This window comes from Gorilla gorilla, chromosome 2 (genome assembly GCF_029281585.2).
Source record: "Gorilla gorilla gorilla isolate KB3781 chromosome 2, NHGRI_mGorGor1-v2.1_pri, whole genome shotgun sequence".
Taxonomy (NCBI): domain Eukaryota; kingdom Metazoa; phylum Chordata; class Mammalia; order Primates; family Hominidae; genus Gorilla; species Gorilla gorilla.
This window is the reverse complement of record NC_086017.1, coordinates 201778948-201804575: the sequence shown is the minus strand read 5'-3', so window position 1 is coordinate 201804575 and position 25628 is coordinate 201778948. Positions and strand designations below refer to the sequence as shown.

At 36.4% G+C, this 25628-nt stretch overlaps 1 long non-coding RNA gene and 1 pseudogene across 1 annotated transcript in view; both read right to left on the bottom strand.

Annotated features, from left to right (window-relative positions):
* The window catches only part of LOC129532343 (uncharacterized), a 67314-nt gene that overhangs the window by 21699 nt on the left and 19987 nt on the right, over window positions 1-25628 (bottom strand). The window contains exon 2 of the long non-coding RNA XR_008678039.2: window positions 14836-14962. This is a non-coding gene — a long non-coding RNA (uncharacterized lncRNA). The remainder of the gene's footprint in view (window positions 1-14835; window positions 14963-25628) is intronic.
* Window positions 7406-8999, bottom strand: LOC101128066 (T-complex protein 1 subunit zeta-like; annotated as a pseudogene).

Genomic DNA, 25628 nt, shown 5'->3' with positions numbered 1-25628 from the left:
AGAGATTTTTAAACCAATGACAAATAATCACAGATTGTACTTTTAAGTCTATGCAAATGGATGAATTGCTGTATTGGATTTACTGTTTCAAAAAGTTGATGAGAAGTTCTACCATTCTACCAAGAATATTAATTAGACTTTGGCAATTTTCATAAAAATACCTCCTCATGTCTCCTACATGTATACTGATATAATTGCCTCTTGAATTAGAAAATAACTTTTTTCTCCAGCTTGAGTGAAATGTCCTAATGTTTCCAGTGAACTAGGTGGGCTTATGTTAACTAGAAGCTTATATGCGTGTAAATATCAAATGTGACTTCTCCAGGTAATAAGTTAATTCCAGTACATTGACTAGTGGTACATTAATAGGTGGAAAATTTGTCTACACTGTTAATAACAGATAGAGATTGGCCAAAATGTTGAGCTTCATTTAACATGCCCTGCTGGGTCTAACAAAAACAAATATTAATCTTCTGAGTTATTATAATTGGGACTATATATTTAGCGAGTTACTAAAGCATACTTAGATTTAATTCCCCTTCTACTTCATGGCAGAAATCAGAAGAGATGCTTCTCAAATTAAAGAATCAACTGATGATATCCCTGCAACACTCATCAGACCAGTTTTTAAGGAAGTTGAACATATTCTAACATCAAATGTACAGGTGGAAAAATTGAATAGATTCAATCCTAGAATTTTAATACTCTTCACAAGAGAATGGAATATTATCTTCTTGTTTCCGAAGCAGCTCTGGGAAATTACAATACTAAAATACTAATCTGAAACTGTCACCACCAACCACAGACATCAGAGTTCCCCATGAATCCCAACACATTAATAGGGGAACTGTTTGGCCTTTATATTGGCCTTTGTCAGTAATATGGCTAATACTGAATAGTTTAATTGATTACTTCAACACAACGTTTCATATTAAATGTAGAGATTTGGGTATTTTCCCCCTTTCTCTGAACCTATAATTTTTTATGTCCTTAATGAAAATTTGACATACATAAAACAGGAATGTGTACTGTATTTCATAACAAAGTGGCTTACATGACCAAACTTTATTAAAAGGAATGTGTTCTCGAATAACATTCTTCCCACCACAAAGATGTATGCAAACATAGTCAGAGTTGTATCTTATGACAGGCAGAAAAATAAACTCGAGAACAAAGAAATACTTTTTCCTTCTTTAATCATTCAGTTAACAAGAGGAAAATAAACCTAAGCATACTTTTAGTCTTCATTGTGAGAATCAAATTCTTTACATTTTGATTCTTCATTGCTCCCTTGCCTCCTCCTTTTCTGTTTATGAACTCTTAAGGGATTGGTAATGCCAATCTGACTGAAGAAGACGACCCTACCAAATGTCAAAATGTATTTATCTGTACAAGACTAAGGGGAAATCACCAAGTTGATACTTTAGAGAGAAAAACACAGCTGTTCCTTCTTTCCAGCAGTCTAAGAAAGTGAGTGTCCCCCAAAACAAACAAAACATGCGAAGGCATATTTCCAATGAGTACTAAAGTCTTCTTGGATGAAATGAAGTTAATATGAATCCTGGTTAACTATAAATTTATTAATTAAAGACCAGAAGGATTACTTAGTTATTACTATTCACCAAGCCTGTTCCTTAGGGGGATCTTTCCATTCAAAATACTTTAAGTGAAGGAACTACTGCATAGCAATGTTGGAATTCCAACAACACACTGTAGGGGGCCTGGTATATGGTTAGTGTTTAGTAAGTATGTTGGATTAAATATTATTATTTATCTCAATGTTCTGTTTTTTAATACATTGTCTGACCATAACAGGTCACTGTTGCTTAGTTATGACTGACAACAAAAATTACTACCATCCAATACCATGTGCATTTATTGTACATTCTAGGACCAGCATATAATCATTCTTGGGTACTGCTAAGATAAAACCAGTCCCAAAGGTAGAACAGAATCTCCTTGATCATAAAAGCTTGCTGCATACTTTGTTCCTAATACATAACTGTTCCGGTCTTACCGTTTCCAGTCATGGAAATGTGTCAAAGCTCCTATTTGGTCTCCAGCATAAGAAGACCTCCACCATTTAAGGAGGAGAAATATGGTAAATAACAAAAAATAGTCTCACCATTCCATCTTATATACAGGTGGGGTCAAAGAAATGCAAGAAGATTAATGAAAGCCAACTGTCTAGCAAACACTCCGCAATGGGTGAACGTCATGGTTGACTCACTCTGGGAGGAGAACAAATATGCAGAGCTCATGCTTGGCTTCTCAAGCATGGCAGAGTGTTCTTTCATAGGTTTGCTGTCTTTCTGGTTGTATGGTGCAGAATAGCAGAAGCTCCCGGTGACAACATGACCTCACTGTTATAGGTCCCCTTAGCCAAGCTTTCTTAGCTGAGAGTGGCCAAGAGGATAGTCTTAGGAAAGACGGTGTGGATGTGCCTTGTTATCTTTGTCAAATAGGATGTCCCAGCTATGAAAGAAAGTTTTATTGAGAAAAGACAAAAATATTTTACTGAAACATATTCATCAGAAGAATAAATTCTGGAGAACTATCATATAACATGGTGACTATAATTATAATGTACTGTATATTTGAAATGCTAAGAAAGATTTTAAATGTTCTCATCACACACACACAAAAAATTATGTGAGGTGAGGAACATCTTAATTAGCTTGAAGTCAAGCTAATTAACATAATCATTCCACACTGTGTGCAAATATCAAAACATCACATTTTACCTCATAAATACATACATTTTTTGTCAATGAAAATAAATACACAATAATGATAAGTAATTGTAAAGTCCTCCTCTCCCAAAACAACATATTTTAATTGGCTTGATATAATAATTATAAATACCTATTAAGTACCCGTGATATATCTGACATGGTGTTAATAATTGTAGTATATACAATTTCTCACTTAATTAAAGCAACAATTCTATAGGATTCAAATGAGGAAAACAAGGCTTAGAGAGAAGTAACTTGTCCTAGTTTATACACCTAGCAAGTTAGCAAGTAGTAGGTACGTTTTCCATTTTAATTGGACTATTGAAATAGCGCCTCTCAGATGGTAATCCTACCCGTTTCTTACTCTAGTCCTGTCTTCCAACACACACAGACACACACACACACCCTCCTTTTCTGTTATTATCACCAGTGTGATCACACTATAGCAGAGATATGGCTATGAACTCATTATTATTAAAAAGGAAACAGTGACCTACACTGCAACTCTTCTAAATAACCATCTATAGCTTCCTACTGTTCATGGGACAAAGTGCTCTGTTTGGTATCCAAGGTGCTTCATAATGTAATCCTCACACATGAACCCTTTCCTTTTCATGTATTTCATGAATCTACCAAACTTATTTTCCCTACATATCCTCAGAAGTTTCTCACATCAGGGCTTTGCTCACATGGTTTTCTAGATTTGAAACACTCTTCACCCAGTTTTAAAACTGGCATTCAAACCCATTTATCTAAGACTCAGTGGAAATGTTACTTTACTTAAGACGTAAAAGGGTTTAAGAAAGATTCAAATATTATATTCCTTAACCCTTAAAAGATAAAGATAAATCCTTAAAGCGAACACCAAAAAAAGTTAGTGATGTTGGCCCCTGTGGATAAAAACAAACAAACAAACAACAAACTAAGTTACATCACAGGGTACAAATAGTAAAATCTAAAAACTGAAAAAACATGAATCCTGATTTGAGGCTTCCATTTGTCTACTATATTTTGTTGATCATTTCTGATAAGTATAATAACAGTGTTGAAATAAATGTATGTGTTCTTTGAAAATTTCCATGTCTATAGATTTTTATTGGCTATTTCACTTCTTTACTCCTTCTCAGGCTTTTATCTATATAGTTAAGACATCCTAGCAAATCACTAAAACTGTTTCTAGATATGTAAAATTGTATAATAATTCTTCTATGTATGCCTAACATAGTTTGTTGTGTGGACCAAATTCATTAATTCATCCAATATACTTTTATAGCATATTTAAACATGTCAGGATTATACTGTGAAGAAAAAAATACACTTGAGACACTTTGTACATTATTCAATCCTTCACAATATAATCAGCAAAGTGAAAGCCCTTTGAAATCTCTAAAATGTTTCACTGTGTAAGGAATTGTTAAAGTTGTGTAATGAATACTTAAAGATACATCATTAACCTTTGAGATCAATGCCATACAACCTCCATCTGCTATCCAACAATTGTCCTTTAGAGAGAATTGTGTAAAAAAAAAATAAAAGAATAAAAAAAATAAAAAATAAAATAAAAAGAATCTGTAGAAAAAGACTCATTGCTTATTAGTGTTATTTGGCATGTCTTTCTTAAGTTCTTATAATTTGGTTTAGTCCTAGTTTCAACAGTGAGATTTCTCCAAAAATATAATTAGTAACATATTATTAGTAGTCAACATCTTTGAGATTTTGTAAAATATTAAATCACTGTTTAACTATAACTACAGTTGTAGTTAAAATGTGATGGATCTAGATCCACCTGTGATTTTCCTGGAGGATAGCTTTCCATGGTGATTCTGGGAGGGAAAAAGGTTCTTAACATATTACAATGAGAAAACATTGGCATCTGACTTCCCGTAGTGCTGTCAATCACTGTAAAGTACAACCTAAACCTGTTCACTAGTGTATGCATTCAGATTTAAGTACTGGCATTACAGGTGAGGCAATAGGCTAATCAATAGAGCTTCTTTTGTGGTTATTAATTTAATATTGGTTTATGCCCATGCTGGAATCTGCCCTTACACGCATTTACTGGCAAGTGTACATTTCAGACAGCACTTTTTTTTTGCTTCTCATAGTTTTAGGGATGTTTCATTTTCAGGTTCTTTCAGGATAACCATCATATGACTCATCCAATGGACATTTAATCACCATGTTTTCATTTTCTGTTCTTTGCTTTCTGTGGTACTTTCAGATCACGAATCCCTCATGGCAGCTGGTAGTCTTAGGAAACAGTTTAATTTCAATGTTGGAATGAAATCAAAACAAAAATATTCTTATGACGACAAATCTGAGCCTACTCAAGGAAGTTTTTATTAACAAAAATAAAAAAGTATACATTTTAAGATTCACTTTAAATTTTTGAAAAATTTTCCAGTTTTTGGCAGAAGAGGCACATCTTGTTTTATTTCATTTCCCTTTATTGTGCCTGGCAGATGCTGTGTTTTTTACAAATTGAAAGTTTGTAACAACTCTGTGTGGAACAAGGCTCTCTGTGCATCAGCGCCATTCTTCCAACAGCAGGTGTTCAATTTCTTGTTTCTGTGTCACATATTGGTGACTCTAGCAATATATCAAACTTCTTCATAATCATGATATCTATTACGGTGATCTGTGATCAGTGATCTTTGGTGTTTTTGTTTTGGGGCACCATGAACCACACCCATATAAGACTGAAGTAGTCGATAAATGCTGTGTGTGTTCTGACTGCTCCACCAACTGGCCATTCTCTTATCTCTTTCCTTCCACTTCAGCCTCCCTATTCCCTGAGACATCCCAATATTCAAATTGAGCCAGGCCGGGCACTGTGGCTCATGCCTGTCATCCCACCACTTTGGGAGGCTGAGGTGGGCGGATCACTTTAGGTCAGGAGTTTGAGAGCAGTCTGGCCAACATGGCAAAACCGTGTCTCTAGTTAAAATACAAAAATTAGCTTGGTATGGTCCCAGCTACTCAGGAGGCTGAGGCAGGAGAATCGCTTGAACCTGGGAGGCGGAAGTTGCAGCGAGCCAAGATCGCGCCTCTGCACTCCAGCCTGGGTGATAGAGTGAGACTCTGCCTCAAAAATAAATAAATTAAAAAAAAGTCAAATAAAATAGAGCCAAATAATAACCCTAAAATGGCCTCTAAGTGTTCACATGAATGGAAGAATCACGTGCCTCTCACTTTCAACCAAAAAATAGAAACGATTACGTGAGGGGAAGACATGTTGAAAGCTGAAATAGGCCCAAAGCTAGGTCTCTTGCTCCAAACAGCCAAATTATGATTGCAAAGGAAAAATTACTGAAGGCTATTAAAAGTGCCATTCCAGTGAACACACAAATAAAAAAGTAAATCTGCCTTATTGCTGGTATGGAGAAAGTTAGAGAGGTCTGGATAGAGTATCAAACAAGTCACAACATTCCCTTAAACCAAAGCCTAATCCAAAGCAAGACCGTACTATGATCCACAAGACCCTATAAACTGAGGTGAGGAGGCTAAAGAAGAAAAGTCAGAAGCCAGCAAAAGTTTGGTTCATGAGATTTAAGCAAAGAAGTCATTTTCATAACATGAAAGTGCAAGGTGAGGCAGCAAGTGCTGACATAGAAGTTGCAGCAAGGTATCCAAAAGATCTCACTAAGATAGCTGGCAAAGGTGGCTACATACTGAACAACACATTTTATTTTTTGTTTTGAGGTTTCAACTTAATATTTATTACACATTCATTGTAGATAACTGCTGAGCCCTCAAAACACACAGCTTAGTATCACACAATTTCATCTTCAAAGACTACAGAAATAGACCAACTGCATATAAACAATCTTGTGGAAATATGTAGGAGAGAACAGTAATTTGGGTGAGAAAAATATGGCACTAGAGCATTTGGGATGGATATGTTGCACAAGCAAAAAGTTCAGAGGCTTGAAAATATGGTCAGCTATTAATCTCATATTTCACCCAGTAACCCTAGCCCTTAGTCAACATGCCCTCCATCATCTTTTTACCTCTGCCTCTTCTATTTTTGCCACTTGTCCCTTGCAGCTCTCTCAACTCCCTTGCCTCTAGTTTATTCTTCTTCCCATTTACTACAGCTTAACGTTTTGGGGGGAGTATTGTAGCAAAGCTATTTCAAAAGCAGGGAAAGTCCAACTGATCCAATAAGTTTACAAATAGAAATTTATACTAACAGGGATGCTTTCAAAATCTTAAATTACATAAGTGTTATTTATATTAGCACAAAATTTTTTTAAACCTAAATACTTGACAATAGGATACTGTTGGATAATTTAACAAACATCTTCATAAGAAATTATTAAACCATTAAAATTTGTTTTTCAAGAATATTTAATAATAAGGTAGATAACATATGCTTTTCTAACATGGAATTTTATGTCACTGCAGCTGAAGCAAAACATCCTGCTCACTGGGTAAAAGACACACATGGACCTGCTTTATGTGTTTTTACTTCAGTGCAATTAAAAAAATACTGTAATTGTAATTTCAGAACTTCAAAATTTCACTAGGTACCAGCGTTCTCTCCTCTTTTCATATGGGAAAAGAAAATTCCTTTGAAAACCATTTGAAGCTTGGACAAAAATTCCACAGCTATATTCCTCAGGATCACTTTGCAGAGTCTCAAGACTCAGATACAGCGAAGCTTCAACTTAACCTTTCAGAGAAGACATTCTATTAATAGATTGCATGATCTCGTCAACCAAGAGAATGTTGGTGGCAATCACAGTGCAGGAGTGAAGAAGCTGTTTCTTTACACAATAGTTATCCCATACTCCTATTTCTGCTGCTACCACTGGCTCACCTATGTTGAGGTCCACATCCACAAGCTGACTGATTCTGAATATTCTGCTTGAATTTCAACTAACGTTCTTGAAGGTCAAAAGCAGAATTCTGAGCAAGAACCTTGGGAATAATTGAGCAATGCGTCAGTAAATGCTTGAACTCCAAGCTGTGCACTGCCCTTTACGCTGGTCTTCTGCCATTGCCATTTCCACGGCACCAGCACCTGGAACTGCGCAGCCATCATTAATAGCTCTTCTGACAGTCCTCAAGCCATCTCTGATGGCTTCTTTGATTTGAGAGAGTGTGTGCTTATTTGGTCCTTTGATCAATAATGTGAAAGAGTGAGGATTGTTACCTTGCTCAATAAAGGTGAGCTTCTCCTCTCTCAGTGTATACTCATGCAGAAGAACTGCAAGTCCCAAGCAGTCAGGATTTAGGTCATAAAAGTAAATCAGAGCTACCCTGCCACAAGCAAGAGTCAGCCTCTCCATATTTCTACTTTTCGCTCTGTGTAGAGCTGCTATGCTTTCTTTTGCAAGAACATCTAAGGAAAAGAGATCTATTCCCTTTTGATAATCACAACAAATCCTTTATCTGAATCACCACAGATTTTCCTTTTCAGTTCTACTATTTTTTAACTCCATGTTCAATGAACTTTCTTTCTGATTTTATGATTTTTTTCTCTCTCTCTTCACTCTTGTAAATAAAAAGGCCAGAATTTACTTCCTTTTTTCTTACTCTAATGACACACTACACTCGAGGATGTATGCATCTTCCACCCTTTTCTTCGTATCAGGATGCCGTGCTCCATGGTCCAAAACAGGCCTCTAATTAAGCTTGTATCAGCTTCAGGTTTATGCTTCATCTCCATGATCTCAAATATGAAGAGATCAATAGGTTCATCTTGTTTGTTAATGGCCAAAATGGAGTCCACTACAGCCTATGTTAAGATGTCTGCAAGTTCAGCATGAACTTTAGTACAAAGAGATGTTCTGGCCACATCTCTTAATTGTTTTTATGTGCATCTCTCTGCTTACTTTGACTTGTTCCAAGAACTGAAGGGCCCTTACCTTTCAACCTCAAATCCTTCGGTGATTATTCTGGGATGAAGGCCTTCAGAAATGTAGAGGTCGGCCTGTTTCAGTAGCTCTCTAATTATTAGGACATTGTAAGTCATACCATCACCCGTTATATCATCCTGAGCTGTTGCTACTTTTGCTATTAAGAATGCATTTAATAGCATTTGCATTTCGTGAATTTGCATTTTGTGAAGTGGCACATGGCTGTCTTTAGTAAGCTTGATGTGTCCAGCACAGAAACAGGCATCCTCATGACGCCCTTGGGTCCCAGGTTGGTCCTCAGTATGTCCTGTAGCCCCTGCACCACACTGATGTTGAGCACCAAAACCACCTGCACTGGGGCCACCTCAGCCTTGGGGTTCTGGGTCTTCCTGGCAGCCATGGCTGCTCAAGAGGAGGAAGAGCAAAAGACCTGTGCTGAGATCCCAGAGCCAGCACAGGCTGTAGAAGACCCGGATAGTGGCTCCCATTAACCGGGTCTTCTGAAGATTTTTAGTGTACTTAAAACAACCTCATGTTGGGAGAAGACACCATCTAGAACTTTCATAAAGAGCAGAAGTCAATTCCTAGTTTCAAAGCTTCCAAGGATAAGCTGACTCTCTTGTTAGGGGCTAATGCAGATGGTAACTTTAAGTTGAAGCCAAATCTCATTTGCCATTCTGAAAATCCTAGGGTCCATAAGAATTATGCTAAATCTACTCCGAAGATGTGACTCTATTGCTGCAAGTTCATGATAGAACTTGAATGGGTGAAGAGTTTCTTCTTATGAATGAGCAAAAAAGAGTGTTTTGTTTTTTTAAGATGGAATCTACTCCTGGTGGACATGCTGTAAATATTGTGAAATGACAGCAAAGGATTTAGAATATTACATAAACATAGTTGATAAAGCAGTGGCAGGGTTTGGAGGACTAACTTCAATTTTGAGAGAAGTTTTACAGCATCACACACTACGGAGAAATCTTTTGTGACAAGAATGTTCTTGAGTCAATCGATGGAACAAACTTCATTATTGTTTTATTTTAAGAAATCCTCACAGCCTCCCCAACCTTCAGCAACCAGCACTCTGATCAGTCAGCAACCATTAACATCGACATACGATATTATACCAACAAAAAGATTAGGACCTGCTGAAGGTCCAGGTGATGGTTAGCATTTTTTAGCAAGAGTATTTTTATATAAGGTGTATGTACATTGTTTTGTTGACATAACGCTATTGCACACTTAATAGACTATAGTATGTCATAAACATAATGTTTATATGCACAAGAAAACCCAAATTTTTGTGTGGCTCACTTTACTGCAAAATTCACTTTATTGCGGTGGTCTGGAACTGAATTGCTAATATCCCTAAGGTATGCCTGTATTGGAAAATCATTTGAAAGCCAAGTTTTAGCATAGAGCACCATTGGAATAGTAAGCCAGAAAGGTCTATAGGAATTGTCTCCATCCAATCTTTGTACCTCAGAGATAGAGGAAATGAAGTCAATGGAAGCAATTTAATTTGTCTATGGTGACTCCTCAAGTTAGCAGCAAAGCCCAAGCCCCCAATGCTGTTTCAGTACACTTCACTATCTCACACAAAGTGGGTTCTTAAAACCTTACTTTGCAAATTAAAAGCACATTCTCATCTGATAACATGCTTCTGACATTGTGATTGGAAAAGTACAAACACACACAATGAAAAGAATGACTTTTCAGATTCTCTAGATTCTTTTCTGATAGTTTAGCTATTACATGTAGATAATCTGAAACATTAAAAGAGACAAAGAATATAATTCACCCAGGGAGTAGATTATGCCAGACTCTTAAAAAAGGAATTTAAGATAAGTTCTGAAGAATAATTATGAAGTGTCAATCAATTGGCAGTAGTAGGAAGAGCATCCCTGGCAGAGAGAATAGCATAAGCAAAATCCTTAAAGCGGGAGATCTCCCAGCACTTTTTCAAATGAAATAAAACGATTATGATTGGAACATAGTGAGTGAAGCAAAAGCTGATGTTGAAAAAGTGGATAAACATCAGCCTATTCTGGACTTATGGACCACGCTGAGGAATTATATTTTACCTTTTACTGTTATAGAAAAACTTTAAAACATCTTAAGCCAGGAAAGGGGATGATATAAATTTTAGAAAAGACTCTTCTCAGTTCCATATGCATTATTTGCAAGAAGAGATGAAAAATGGAGGTGAGATCATCAGGTAGGAGGTTTATTGTGATAAGCCAAGAGAATACTAGTGATTATTTGAAGACTAGAAAGGTAGCAGTGGAGTTGGAGAGGAATGCACAGACTTGAAGTTAATTTTTGAAGTAGAACTAACAGATTTCGAACAAGCTTCTGTGGTTAAAGAGACTAAAATCTTTATTCAAAAATTATATAATCAAGTAATATTGCTTACTTGATTATATAATTTGATATACCTCTTTTATTGATTCCTTCTTCATTTATATAGACCAAAAACTGTCAGATCCTCACAAACTGTCAGGAAAGCTATTATCTAGGCTTTATTTTGTCCCCAGGGCACACATCTTTAGTCAGTGTCTATAAAATCCACCTTCCCCACATTCAGATTCTTATTTATCCACTCAACAGTTGTGAGAACATGGACAAGTCATAAAACCCTTTAAACTCATTTCCATGAGGAAAAGAAAACACCTCCCACTAGTCTCCCCCATCTTAATTTGTTATTTGCTGTGAGGCTTAGTAAGATAATAGGGACATCCTAGTTTCCAAAAAAATTAAAAGCCCTTTTATCACACTTCTCCCTTAAACACACACACACACACACACACACACACAAACACACACACACACATTTAAAACCACTAGAGAGATGTTTTAAGACACAAATATACAAGGACAATATTGGAAGAGACTTTTCTTTCAACTTTACCAGTCTAAGGAGAAAGACTAACATCATATCAAGAATTCAAGCAAGTCTCCTTAAGGGTAACAAGCCAAGCCAAGCACTTAGAGAATTTAATCCACTTTTGGATCTGATTCATTAGAGGAAATGGGCTGGGAGAGGTGGCTCACACTTGTGATCCCAGCACTTTGGGAGGCCAAGGCAGGTGGATCATGAGGTCAAGAGATCGAGACAATCTTGGCCAACATGGTGAAACCCCGTCTCTGCTAAAAATACAAACATTAGCTGGCCATGGTGGTGCATGCCTGTAGTCCCAGCTACTTGGGAGGCTGAGGCAAAAGAATCACTTGAACCAGGAGGCGGAGGTTGCAGTGAGCCAAGATCACACCACTGCACTCCAGCCTGGTGACAGAGTGAGACTCCATCCCAAAAAAAAAAAAAAAAAAAAAAAAAAAGAGGAAATGACAACTGCCAAGGATGGACAAATGTCTGAACGTCACCTCTAATATAAAAGATATAGACAGAAATACACAGAATAAAAAACAACTTGGAAGGAACAGAGCTTGTGTGAACAGAAAACAGAAAGAACTTTAGTAAAACTGTAATTTTAATCTTCAGAGAAATAAGAAAAACATTTCAGCCAGCCATGAAACAAGAAGTGCTATAACAAAATCAAAGTACAAAATAGAGGTGAGGAACTCAACAGAAAATTTGGAAAAAAAAAACAAAAACAGGTTTAGGAAATGATGAAAAGAGAACAGCAAGTTGAGAAAATAGAACATGGGGAAAAATATTAAAAATTACAGAATGAGTTCAGGAGGTCCCACATATAAGTGAGAGGACCTCCAGAAATAGAACAAAAAAAGAAAGAAAAGGAAATTACTTATAAAATATAAATAAATATAGTATATAAATACTAACTGATATAAGTGGAATAAAACACATCCAAACTGAGCAAATACAAGAACATAGGATGCAAAGAGAAAAATCTTACAGCCTTCCAGGAAGAGAAAATAAAATTAGATATCATATGTAAGACTGGGATTTGAAGTGTCTCTGTAGTTCTCAAAAAAACAGTGCTTGAGCAATGCCTTCAAAATTTTAAGCTAAATAATGAAAAACCTAAAATTTTAATCTAGACTAATTAAAAATTAAATCTGATAATATAATGAAAACATTTTAGTTTAGTTCACAACATAAAGTTCATGAACCATTGCTCAGAAAGCTTCTGATTTTGCCTTTCACTTCAATACAGGATCTAGCAGGTCTAACACAGGAGACAAGTAAGGGGAATCCTCAGGGTTATGCTGAAGGGCAATTCCAGATGACAATTGAACAGACGTAAAGAGCAACCAGTTAGATTAAGCAGTGTGACCCAAGAAACAGATATGCTAATGGCTATTACTACTAAGAATCCTTCAGCTCTGGGATACCTGGCTCAGGTTACTAATAAACTGGACGATATGCGGATGAAGTCCCCACTCTTGCTTCTATGCACTGTTGTCAGCTGAGGACATTCACTCTACCATACTGAAATTTTCTGAGAGCTGGAAGTTGGTCATGGTGAGCCTAGAAGAAAAAACAAATCAAACCATCCCACTCTCGAACCATATTCATGCCAGATATCCAGTATTCGGCTCATTTTATAGATCTGTCAGATGCCTGACTGTGGAGCTTTCTATAGCTCCCTCGGCTCATTCACTACCTTTCCCATTTAATTCTCCAAAAGAAATTCTTATAACTTCAAAAGGAAGCTGAAAAATATGCTATGATCTAAAGACTCTACCTAAACTATTTTCTACTAGGATCCTTGTTCTGATGACAATGTGGCTTTTCTTACAGTCTTTGGTGTTTCCCACTCGTTTTTCTATGTATAGATTTCCATATTTATTTATATATAAATAATTGAAAAATAATTTTAAAATCAGTAAGAAAAAGAGACGCAAGATGTGTGATGCTTAGCATAGTGCCTGATACCTAGTGAAGTTTCAATATATCACAAGTACAATTGTTCAAATTTTATGTAGTCCTTAAATTTCTTGGATTTCCATGAAAGCTCCTGTTTGCCCGCTCACACCAGTGCCTAAAGGCTGAATGACTAGTGACCTTTTCTTGGCATTTCCAACTCCCCTCTAGACCTTCACGTCTTCAGTTCTTATAATATTGGATGAGGTCTAGTTTTTATATTAAATCCCTTATTCACATGATACCCACAATGGCTCTGTTTCCCTGACCAATAAAGTTGTGATAATGTGCTCTAAGGTCTCTTCCAAATCTGACATTCTATGATTCTCTTAATTCCATCCCATATGATATTATATGATTTACGTATATCTCAGTAAATAGCAAGGAGCAGATTCAGGCCCATTCATTCATTTTCAGCAGACAACAAGGAAGTTCAGCCCACTATAAGTTTTCATGGACTTCCCAGAACACCAAGAACTGAGCTCTCAGATTTCCAATATATAACCAATAAAAGAGTTTACAATGACTGCATACGAATTAAATAGGCACACAGGCTTACCTGCATAAAAGTATATATTTACAGCACATGTGCTTAAAATAAGTTAAATAAGAAATAACAACCCCTTCTATTCATGCTGTTAAGTATACAAAGACAAAATGCAAACTAAAGATTTGTACAATGACTAAGGCCGAGCTGTCTCCACCCATCAACTCCTTCCCATTAATCCTCAATTGTTGCAAAAATATTTAGCTTGTACCCGAAGGAGAACAATATCTCAGAAACTATTCCAAGACAATAAATCAAGAAAGCTGGTTTGTTCACATTTTTTCTTTTTTTTTTTTTTTGCCATTCTTGAGGTAAACCTCCCACAGAGAAAGTTATGCCATGCAAGGGATTCAGCATAATAAATGAAAATATATTTGTCACCCATGGATTCTTTTCTGTGGCACAGTTCCAATCCACAATCCTGGACAGAAAAAAAGTGTGTGCTTGTGTGTGTGTTTGTGTGTATGTGTGTTGTATGGTTTCTTAACTTTATCATTGCAGCTGTTCAAACATTTATCATTTTATGCTACAAAATAAGGAATTCACGGGAGCACAGAGAAGCAGCATATTCTTCCATCAATTCAGCATTTGTTCTGGGATTTAAACAAAATAAATTAAGAATGCATGTGGTTTTCATGTAAACTAGTCTGGCTCCTCCAAATAAATCCAAAAATTATTCTTTCTTTGCAACCTTCTTCTGCTGAAACCCTTACCAATCCACCTTTACATGCCACTTTAGCTATGAAAGTTATTTTACAGTTTAAAAATGCTTTTATATACATAAAATAGGGCAGCAGAATATAGGAGGAAGAGACACTGCCTTTGGAGTCCGAAGATCCTTACCATCTGTGCAACAAAGTGGGTGGGACAGTGGAGGTGGGAGCCTCCACTATTTTGAACCTCAAGTTTCTTGGAAAATTTCTGTCAGGCTTAGATGAGATCATTCATGTGAAGTTGATTTGTGAAAGGTCTAGAATGAGACAAAGAAAGAGTATTAAATCAAGAGGCGTGCAGTCAATTTGCATTTTATAGATGAGGATCAGCCATTAAATGGTCCACTAAAAATTAAACAGAGGCATGTCAAAACGAGAAATACAAAGTCTTGACTACAAGTGCAATATTCTCTCCACTCCATCTCACTGCCCCTTGTTATTTTCCTCTCCTTTTCTTGAAATCTTTTTCTCCCTGGTATAGACTACATCATCTAAAGTAGAAATGATAAAAAAGAGCATGTGATTGATTGGAATTTAAACTTTCTGAGTTTAAATCTGAGCTCGCTCTCTGTCTCTCACTTGCTTTGTGACTTTTGAGTATATTAACTTCTCTTTGCCTCAATTTTACCACCAGTAAAATTAAGATAAAATTGGCATCAACATCGTAGTGCTGTTTTGAAGATTATATGAGCCAGCAAATGTAAAGTACTTAGAATAATGCCTGGTAGATAGAAAATATTCAACAAATGTTAACTGTTTTTATGTAAATGATCCTATAGTGTCACCATGTTAATGTGATCTATTGTGCTGGCTTTGCCATAGTAGTCAAAGCAACATCACTCATACCTGGTACGCTTAAAGCATTGGTGATGAGGCAGGAATAATATGAGTAGGATTATGTTGTATTTATTGTCAGAACCTGAGCAGAATATCTTAAAAGAAGTTCCAGCTTCAAAATGTACAACGCCATTTAATGCTATTGCTGGAAAGTCCAGAATATATTGAACAACCATATTTGAATAAAGGCATGCTGTTTTAGTCCATTTTCTGTTGCTAAACTGAATACCTGAGACTGGGTAATTTGTAAAGGAAAGGAATTTATTTCATACAGTTCTGAGGCTGGGAAGTCCAAGGGCAAGGAAGTGCATCTGGTGAAGGGCTTCTTGCTGGTAGGACTCTGCAACGTTCCAAAACAATGCAGGGCATCACATGGTGAGGACCCAAGTTTGCTAAATGGGCTTTTATAACAGATACACTCTTGTGATAACCCATTAATTCATTAATCCATGAATGGATTGATCTATTCATGAAGGCAGAGTGCACGTAACGCAATAACCTCTTAAAAGCCCCACCTCTTAATACTGGTACATTGGGGAATAAGTTTCAACATGAGTTTCAGAGGTGACAAACTCAAACCATAGCAATGTACATTACTTATTTCTTTTTGATTAAAACTGTAGAATCTTTGAAAGGGCTAGGAATGACTAGAAAATATACAAGATGAACTATTTTCTATGCTTAGACAGAATTATTTGGAAGCTAATTAGTAGAAGACTCCTTTGATATATCTATAGTAAGTGGGGTACACCAGAAACACAAATCCTAAAATGTCAGGATGTAAAGGGAATTTGGGGTCACCCCTCTCCCCATCCCACTCAATAAATAACTTTCCTCTCTAACATTTCCTATAAGCGATCTGCTAGCCATTATTTAATGTTTTGAGAGACAGAAAAATTCTCAACTACCAAGGAAGCCACCTTACCACCTGATAATTTAGACTTTTGAATGTTTTTCTTTACTTTGAACACAGTTTTGTTTCATAGTAACTTCCATACAGGAACTAATTCCTAATGCAAAAAGAATGATAATATTCTATAAACAATAAGGACTATGAATAAGTACTATAAAACTAAAGTTGTGGCTGGGCACAGTGGCTCATGCTGGGAATCCCAGCACTTTCGGAGGCTGAGACAGGAAGATCACTTAAAAATCTTCCAGGACATTGAGATCATCCTAGGCAACATAGTGAGACCACATCTCTACAAAAAATGAAAAAAAAAAAATAGCCAGGCATGGTGGCACATGCCTGTAGGCCAACCTACTCGAGAGACTGAAGTTGGAGGATTGCTTGAGCCCAGGAGGTTGAGGCTCCAATGACCCGTGATCACACTAAAACAAGTTGTTATTGGTAAGCATTCTAAAATAAGCTATATTTAGGTATCATAGTAATACTCCTGAAATTAGACATCTCAAGCTTCTTGTCATTTTCTATCGGTTTTCACACTAAGCATGATTCATTCCCACCCTCAGTTTTTGGCCAAGTACCATAGGTGAGGCATCTATAGGACCAACTCACACTTCATCTCTGAGCCCACAGTACGTTTTGAGTAGACATTTATTCCCTAGTGATCATTCATCTATGGATGAAATATTTGCTTCTATTTTACCCCACTCTGACCTAACTTTTCATTACTATTCACAATATTTCTGGACAAATTTAGCTAAGTGTCACTTTCAAAAACGAAGTTTTTATGGCATAAAAGATCTTGCAGCACAGAGAAAGTTGTAAGGTGACACTTCAGTGAGAAAGATTTAATAACAAAGTAAGCCTCATTCAGTCCTGGCCCCATGAACATGTTCTCGTGCTTCTTAGCTCAGTAACTTCCATCTTATCTTTAGGTATGTTTTGTCTCTCTTTTTCTCGAGTTGAATGCATAGTTGATTTACTTTCAATCATTTTTATTTTTTAATTAATGTATTTACGGCAACATAATTTCTTCTAAATATTGCGTTGGCCTAATCTTACATATTTTCATATATGCTGCTATTGTATGTTCAGCAAATAATCAACATGTCTCAGAGATATAGCCAGCATAGCTGGCACGCCATGTAATTGCCTATAATTGTAGTTTTCAATCCCTCTTTATCCAAAGTTTTGCTTTTTAATTGTCTTCTTTTTATATTTTCCAAGTGGATCATCTTCATCTATCTACCGTTTTGCTGTTAATTTCTTACTATCATCCCATTATAGTCAACAAATCTGATCTCTATTATTTTTCACCTTTTAAAATATACTGAAATTTTGTATTTCTGTGGGTTGCAAAAATACCACTTTTTTTCGACTGGCTCTGCCTTCTAATTTAGAAATTTCGTATTCAGCTGTGTTCATTCTGCTATTTTAGCCCAACTGTTTTTTGTTTCTGCATTTGTATTTTTATTTTTGAAGTCTTATTTTTCTTTTCAAAATAGTCTGATCATTTTTATGAATGTGGTATCCTCAAAAAAATTTAAAGGACAATAATTATATCTAGGGTTCTTCTGGTTCCTAACTTAAGACTTAGAGTTTAATTATTTGCTTTTTTTGATGTACAACTTTCTTAGTTACTCATATTTGAAATCCTAATTGGCAAATATTGGCCAATGAAGAATTTTTCACTCCAATTTACGTTTTTATTGCTGTAAAGATAAATCTGTACATGTAAATCGTAACTCTTTGTGGCTTTAAAGAAAAGGTTGGTCAGAGTGAAGGTCTATCGGGAAGCTTATACCTATGGGTGTTGCCATGTCTGCATTTAAAATCTGAAACTACTGCAGCTATCTTGCAACCATGGGGACAAAGCCAAGACACCAAAGACGTCAGATTGAAAAGGTTAAAAGGCTGTAGTTTTTAATGTTATTGCTGTCACTGAATAAACGACCCTTGAGATGTCATATCTATGGATTTGTTATTAGTTATTGTAGTTTTAACACTTTTATATAGACTAAATTACCTTGTCTGTAATTACAGCCAAATCATCCAAATTTATATACCACCTTCACTTTCCAAAAATTAATCAAAGCTGTCTTTTAAAATAACATATCACACCATACCACTCTCCTGCTTACATTTCTCCAGTTGCTTCTCATCTTATTTACGATAAAATATAAACTCTTTGTCTGGCTTTTAAAAGCTTACATAATCTAGGTCCTTCTTCCCCCTATGACCTACTCTTTACCATCACCCCACTAGCATTCTTTTAGATCCCCAAACATTTTAAGCCCTTGCACTGCTTGTCTGTCTCTCAGGAAAGTTTTCTTTCTGATATCTAAACAGCTAGTTCCTTCTTATTTACCTGTCGATTAAGAGATCAGTTTCTCCAAGAGCTCTTCCGTAACTACCCAGATTACAGCAGCCACCAAGTCATTTTTCTATCACATGAACTTATCTATTATTTACATTGCATTTATCATAATCTGACATATTTCTTTTTAACAAATGGGCATTTATATCTTATGCCTAGAATGGCACAATACATCCTCAGTAAATAGTTGTTGAAAAAATAAATGAATGTGCTATTTATTGTCAGAAACTTTTCACTGCTCTGATAAAATGGTGGTATTTTTGTCCAAGTACTCACACTGCTGTGGATGTATTTTTGTATCTATTACATCATTTCAGTAGAATTTAGGAAAAAGAGGTAGAAAAATACATACACTTAGCAATAATTTAATAGGAACAGAGACAACTTTCTAAAATGTAATCATCGTTTCCTTTGAGCTTTTTAGCGATGTGAATAATACTGTTCATCTAATAAAATAATAAGTTTTTTTTTACACTTAAATTTTTATAGTCTCAATTCCTAAATGAAAGCAGGGAGCCAGAAAGGAAGATCACACATGAGGCACACATACAGAAAGTTCCCATTTAGTCCTTCTTGCTTTAGAATTATTCCTTTGCTTTAAATAGATATTAAAAAAAATAGACAGTTTCAAAAGCCCAGATACTGACTAGAAGAAAACATGTTAATGAGAATGCAACCTGGTTCTCAAGTTTTCTTACTCGAGACGTGAGTGTAGGTCAGTAGTTCCCAGATTTTGCATAGATAGATAGTTATGCTTTTTAAATTTAAGAACTCATTTTTATGTTGCCCAACTAAGACATTTATAAATACTCTTAATTATTGTTTTAAAATAAAGAACATTATGACATCAAAGATTGAGGAGAATATAATCTCAAAATAAAGAATACCTCTTTGAATGAAATACTTTTAGCTTTATGAAAAATTTACTTCATTGTTCCTATTTTTCTTATTTTGCCATGGGCCAGTGGAAAACTTACCACTAGTTCTAGGTATAGTAAGAAATTCCTGTGGCTTAAGTGTCAATTTCACACTTCATGACCTCGAAAAAAATCCCTTAACCTTCTAGAGACCCAGTTTTTTTTTTATCTCTTTCTACTTACATTAGTACAAAAGGGTGAAGACTGAGTGAAATAGTAGTACTTGAAAACACTTTGTAAGCTGTAAATATCTCTATCTATGCAAGCAATAAATATTTTCCTTAAGTCATTCAGATTTTTCCAATTTGATGACATTCATCCCTCTTTCAACAACTAGATTCCTTTTCAATCTCAACTAAATATTTCACCTTTCACATTTCCATCACAGTGTTCCCCATCTGTGTCCTTAGTATCTCCCCTCTAATGTGTGTGTTTCTCCCACTAAAACCTGTCTGGCCTGTCCTGCTTATATATGCATAGTGAAAAAGGTTTATAATCTACGTAGTACCTCTGCCATGTTGTTAGGGGACTTGACAGTAGACGCAAGGAGGCTGTTGCCATAATCTGAGAGAAAGGATGACATTTAAAGCCCAATTAAGTGGTGAGCATCGTTGATTCTGGATTTAATTATAGATCGGATTATGAATTTGATGTAGGTATGAGAGAGAAGAGTCAAGGATGATTCTAGCTGTAACCCAAAAAACTATCTGTGACCAGTCTAAGTCAATTTAAAGGTTTAGTTTGCGAAGGTTAAAGACCATGGCCCACGACATAGCCTCAGGAGGTCCTGAGAACATGTGCCTCAGGGTTGAGTGGTATACCCTTGGTTTTATACCTTTTAGGTGGACAGAAGTTATAGGCAAAGACATAAAAGAGTACACTTAAGGTAAACATTGGTTTGGCCCAGAAAGGCATGACTTCTCAAAGTGGGGGCTTCCAGGTCATGAGCGGATTTGGTTGAAAGAGTTAGGCATTGCCTAAAGAATTTGAAGTCAGCATAAAAAAATTCTTAAGGGAAGCCATGGTTCTTGTCATATAGATGAAGTTCTGGTAGCAGGCTTCAAAGAGAATAGATAGTAAATATCTCTGATCAGACCTTAAATGGTATCAGACTTTCCTCTCCAGAAAAGATCTAGTAAGGGAAAAAGATTTTCTACAGAATTCAAATTTTCCCCACAAGTGATAGCTTTGCATGGCCATTTCAAAATATGTCAAACAAATATATTTTGGGGTAAAACACTATGATTTCCTTCAGAGCCTGCTCTCTGTCCTGTGACACTATACCAGAGTCAGGTTGGGATTTGGTATCTTATTGCTATAAAGAGCCTGTTTTGTCAGTCTTAAGAGCTCTGTTTTATTATTAATGCTGGTCAGTTGTGCCCAAATTCCAAAAGGAGAAAGGTTTAATGAAGCATGTCTGATCCCCTCCCACACCTTCCATTCATGCCCTGAATTAGTTGCTCAGGTTTCTTTGGGATCCCTTTGGTGAAGAGGGGAGTCCATTTAGTCTGTTAGGGGCTCAGAATTTTATTTTGGTTTACATAGCCCTTTTCACACAGAAAACTACAAGCTGCTATAAACTGAGAAGGGAAAACTGAGCTTTAGAAGGAAGATCAAGTTTGGTTTTGAACATACTAAGTTTGAGACATCTATCAGACACTCAAGTAGAGTTGTAGGCATTTGGAAATTGGAATTTGGAGTATATGGGAGAGATGCAGAGTGGAAATATAAATTTGGGAGTCATTGGCCTACGGGTGGTTTTAAAAGTCATGAGGCTGGAGGATATCACCATGAAAGTGAGGCAGACCCAGAAGAAAATAGGTGCAATGTCTGATCTCTGGGCATGCTTCTGTTCCAACACCAGAGAGGAAAGTAAAGGAAACTGACAAGAAGTAGTCATTGATGTCAGAGGCAATCCAGGAGGGTATAGTGCTAAAAGCCAATTGAAAACTTCTCCAGAAACATGAGGTTAGAACATCTCGATGGCCTTTGTAATTCAGGCAAGCTGAGTCTCAGTACCCATTCAGTCATACCAAGTGTAAAACCAGTCACTTAACACTGGCTTGCCAAGAATTGAGATTAAACGGCAAAGCCGTCTACATGAACAAACCACACATATACACACTAAAACAAATTAGAATTTAAAAATACCACCCTTTCCCATAGACTTGAAATTTGAAGAATATTGATTTGAATATTCCAAGGCATAAGAAGAGAAGGTAGAATGGAAATGTAACATGGTGCTGGGCTTTCACATGGGCGCCGTTTCAAGGTGATCAGAGGAAGCATCACTGGCCCCCTGAGTAGAGGTGGTGAATAAGCTAAATGACTGTCCGATTGGGTGGCATATCAGTCTAGTGAATCAAGCCTCAAGTACCTTATTGATATGTCACACTATAAATCAACTTAATAAGAAATTTGCAGGTATGTTCAAATGTTAAAGTAACATTTTGCTTTCCTAGAGGACTTTTTCCCATTTTGAAGAGACCTGCTGATGCCATCTTTTCATGGAGATCAGCCATCTTCATTGACAGGTTCAAATTTTCAGAAACTCAATTTAGACCAAACTGTTAGAGAACATACTGATCAAATGATATGAGGCCCATGCAACCATAAAGCTGTAAATAAATGACAACATCAATGTTAACAGTGAGAAGGGAAAATAAAATCTAGGGCAAACACCCACCATATTTCAACAACTCTTTCTTAGACCTCAGTCTAAGTGCCAGCAAAATCTTGCTCTGAGACACGTAGTTGTAGTTTTTAATGTTTGCCCTATTGCTGTCTGACGCTATTGCCACATCTGACCTTTATACCTTAACTTTCCCTGTTAAGGACTTGCTATAAACCTCCCTCACTGCTGGCTGGCAATGCCCTCCAGTGGCCATTGTTGAAAGCCTGAAAAGAAGGTCCCAATTCTAGAACGGACTACGAGAATATGAAGAGCTAACTGACACTGATAAACTGTTGTAGGGTGTTTTAGCATTCATTAGTTTTCCTATCTTTTTTCTTTTTTATTTATTTTTTCTGACAACCCATCTTTCTTGATAGTCTTTCCAAATGTTCTTTCTTTCTTGACTTACTTCTAAACACATAAATCTGCATCCTATATCAATGCCAACTTGACATGGATGTGTATGTTTAGAAGGAATTTATGGCATAAAGGGCAAGCAAGTGCAGACGGTGTGGGTGCTATTTTAAGCTTTCATGGATCCTGGAACAAAGCAGATTATTTGAAGAAGGTTTTAATCCTGGAAAATAAATGCAAAAACAGCATTCACAACATTCTTTTCCTAAAATATGTTGCCTAGTGACCAAATTGAATCAATTGTCAATTGATCCAGTAGGAATCTCAATGGATGGTCTGTTTGACAACGCTTTGTGAGGAAAAATAAGGATGAGCTTGTGAGGCTCTGTCTACCCAGGGGAAAGAAGTGTGTGGCAAGAGGAAATTCTAGAGAAGGAGTGGAACGGAAGACAGGAAAAAGCTATGTCTGAAAAATAAGACAGGAATAGAAAGTTTCAATTTAATTTTTAAAAAAAATTCATGTAAGATATTGAAGAATATTGAAAACATACAGCAATAATAAAAGAAATATTTTTATTTCCAGCCTTTATTATAATTAATGTGCTTATTTTGAAGACAGCCATCAGATGGGGAAGCAAATATTAGTATCATCATCTTCAGACATTTGAGAAAATTGATTCAAATAAAGTTAAGGAATTTGACCAAAGTAACAGATGGTCTGGGTCCAAAATTCATTCTCTTAAGAAAGAACATTATGAAAAAAGAAAATTAAAATGTAGGAAGGAAAATACTGAAGTTTGGAAATAAAGTAAAGACGTTCATTTAAACATTAATGTACCCATATATATTAGCTCAAGGTACCATAACAAAACACCACAGACTGGGTGGCTTAATATGAACTTTATTTTCTCACTGTTCTGAAGGGTGGACATCCCAGTCAAGACTCCAGCTGATTCTGTTCCTGGTAAGGGAACTCTTCCTAGCTTGTGGCTAGCAGACTTCTTGCTGTGTTCTCACGAGGCCTTTTCCCTTTGTCAGAACTAAGAAAAAGAAACAGCCCTGGTGTCTCTTCCTCTTTTTCTAAGGACACCAGTTCTATCAGATTAGGGCCCCACCCTTGTGACCTCACTCAATCTTAATTACCTCTCTAAAGGACCTGTCTCCAAATACAGTCACATTGGCAGTCAAGGCTTCCATTTATGAATTTTGAGGAACATAGTTCAGGTTATAGTACCATATTTTACCCTAGCTAAATGAAATAAGAAGCTAAACATGATACCAAAAATACTCTTTAATGCAATTTGTATAATACAATTAAATTTCATTCAACAGAGGGGACATAATCAAAAACAAATTCACCACTCATGGAAGAACAAATCAGATGTCTAAGAAGACTATTAGCAAAAGATGGCCAATCCTTAGCTCAAAGCTTCAGAAACTAGGCTTCTGGAAGCAGTCTTCTAACATGACACCAGAAAGACCCTAAGGGCTAAACTACAACAACCTGAACAGAGTATCTTGATCTCATCTTTCTCAAATGTGAATTCTTCATTTCCACCCCAATATCATCCCTTTCTAGTGAAAGTTTTCATCATTTGTTTTTATCCAAAACAGACACTAAGACAAATATTCAAGTTTTCCCAAGAAATGCTGGTAGGGGAGTAGGGAGGGAGTGGAGAAGTAAACTAGGAAATGGAAGAATTCTGGCGCAGGGGGCATTATGAAGTCATGTACCACTATTGGTAACTGGAGCTAAATCTTTCTGGGGAACCCTAGAACTCTAGTGGGACAGAGTTTATGGGTATATTATCGAGTGAGAGGAAAGTGAAATATTGATCTGTCATCTTCCTTTATGTCATTTGTTGAGGGTTGTTTCTGGGGCAATAACTATTGCACTTCTAGTTTTCCCTGAGTGTAGACCCAATATGCTCCTACAGTCAGAAAAACACAAATCCACAGGCAAATAGCTGCATGTGTTCACAGTAAGATTTAAAACAAGACCGTATTCTCCAAATTGTTGTTTATCATCACGGAGATACCCAAGCTATTTCCAAGTCTTGTTGTTTCTCTATCCTCAATATCTCTAGAATACAGTCAATTTCAATATCCATAATCCTACTAGGCTAGGCATATCACCATCATTTGCCTAGACTTTTGAATATGTTTCTAGATGGTCTTCATCCTTTCAGTATGCTTTCCTCCAGTTTATTCTACACATGGAAGCTTTACTATAGTTATAAAATATAAATGTGATCATGTAATTTCTCTGCTTAAAACACTGTAGTATTACTCCAATGTCATCTGGATAAATCCACACTTGTTATCATACTTTGGACTTCTTAGCATGGTTCAGGAGGTTTATTTCAAGTATCAACCTCCCCTACACACACACACATATGCACACCACCTGACGTTCCTCACAGTGAGTGTCTATCATGGCTGTAAACGTGTTCCTGCCCAAGGAAGTGGATCTCTGTAACCCCTCTCATACTTCCTATTGCCCAGGGTAAGTACCTCAAAAGAGAACCGAAATGCAGGCATATGATTCCCCTAGATGACCTTTACCTAGAATAATAATATAAGCTATCTCAATACACCATTACATTTATATATAGTATTGTTTCTTGTGATGTTGGTCGCCAGTTCCTAACTTTCTTTGCTGAACCCTGGCCAAAACATGATTTTCCAATCCATTATTTTTTCAAATCTGAGAGGAGTTTCTGCAGAATCTTCCCAGACAAGCTTCTGTTGGTGAAGGGTTACATTTTGAGGGCAGCCTCTGATTTGGAAATATATTTAAAACTAGGTTACAAGAAAACAAAACAAAACTAGTTGGAATTGAGAAGGTTGTGGGTGA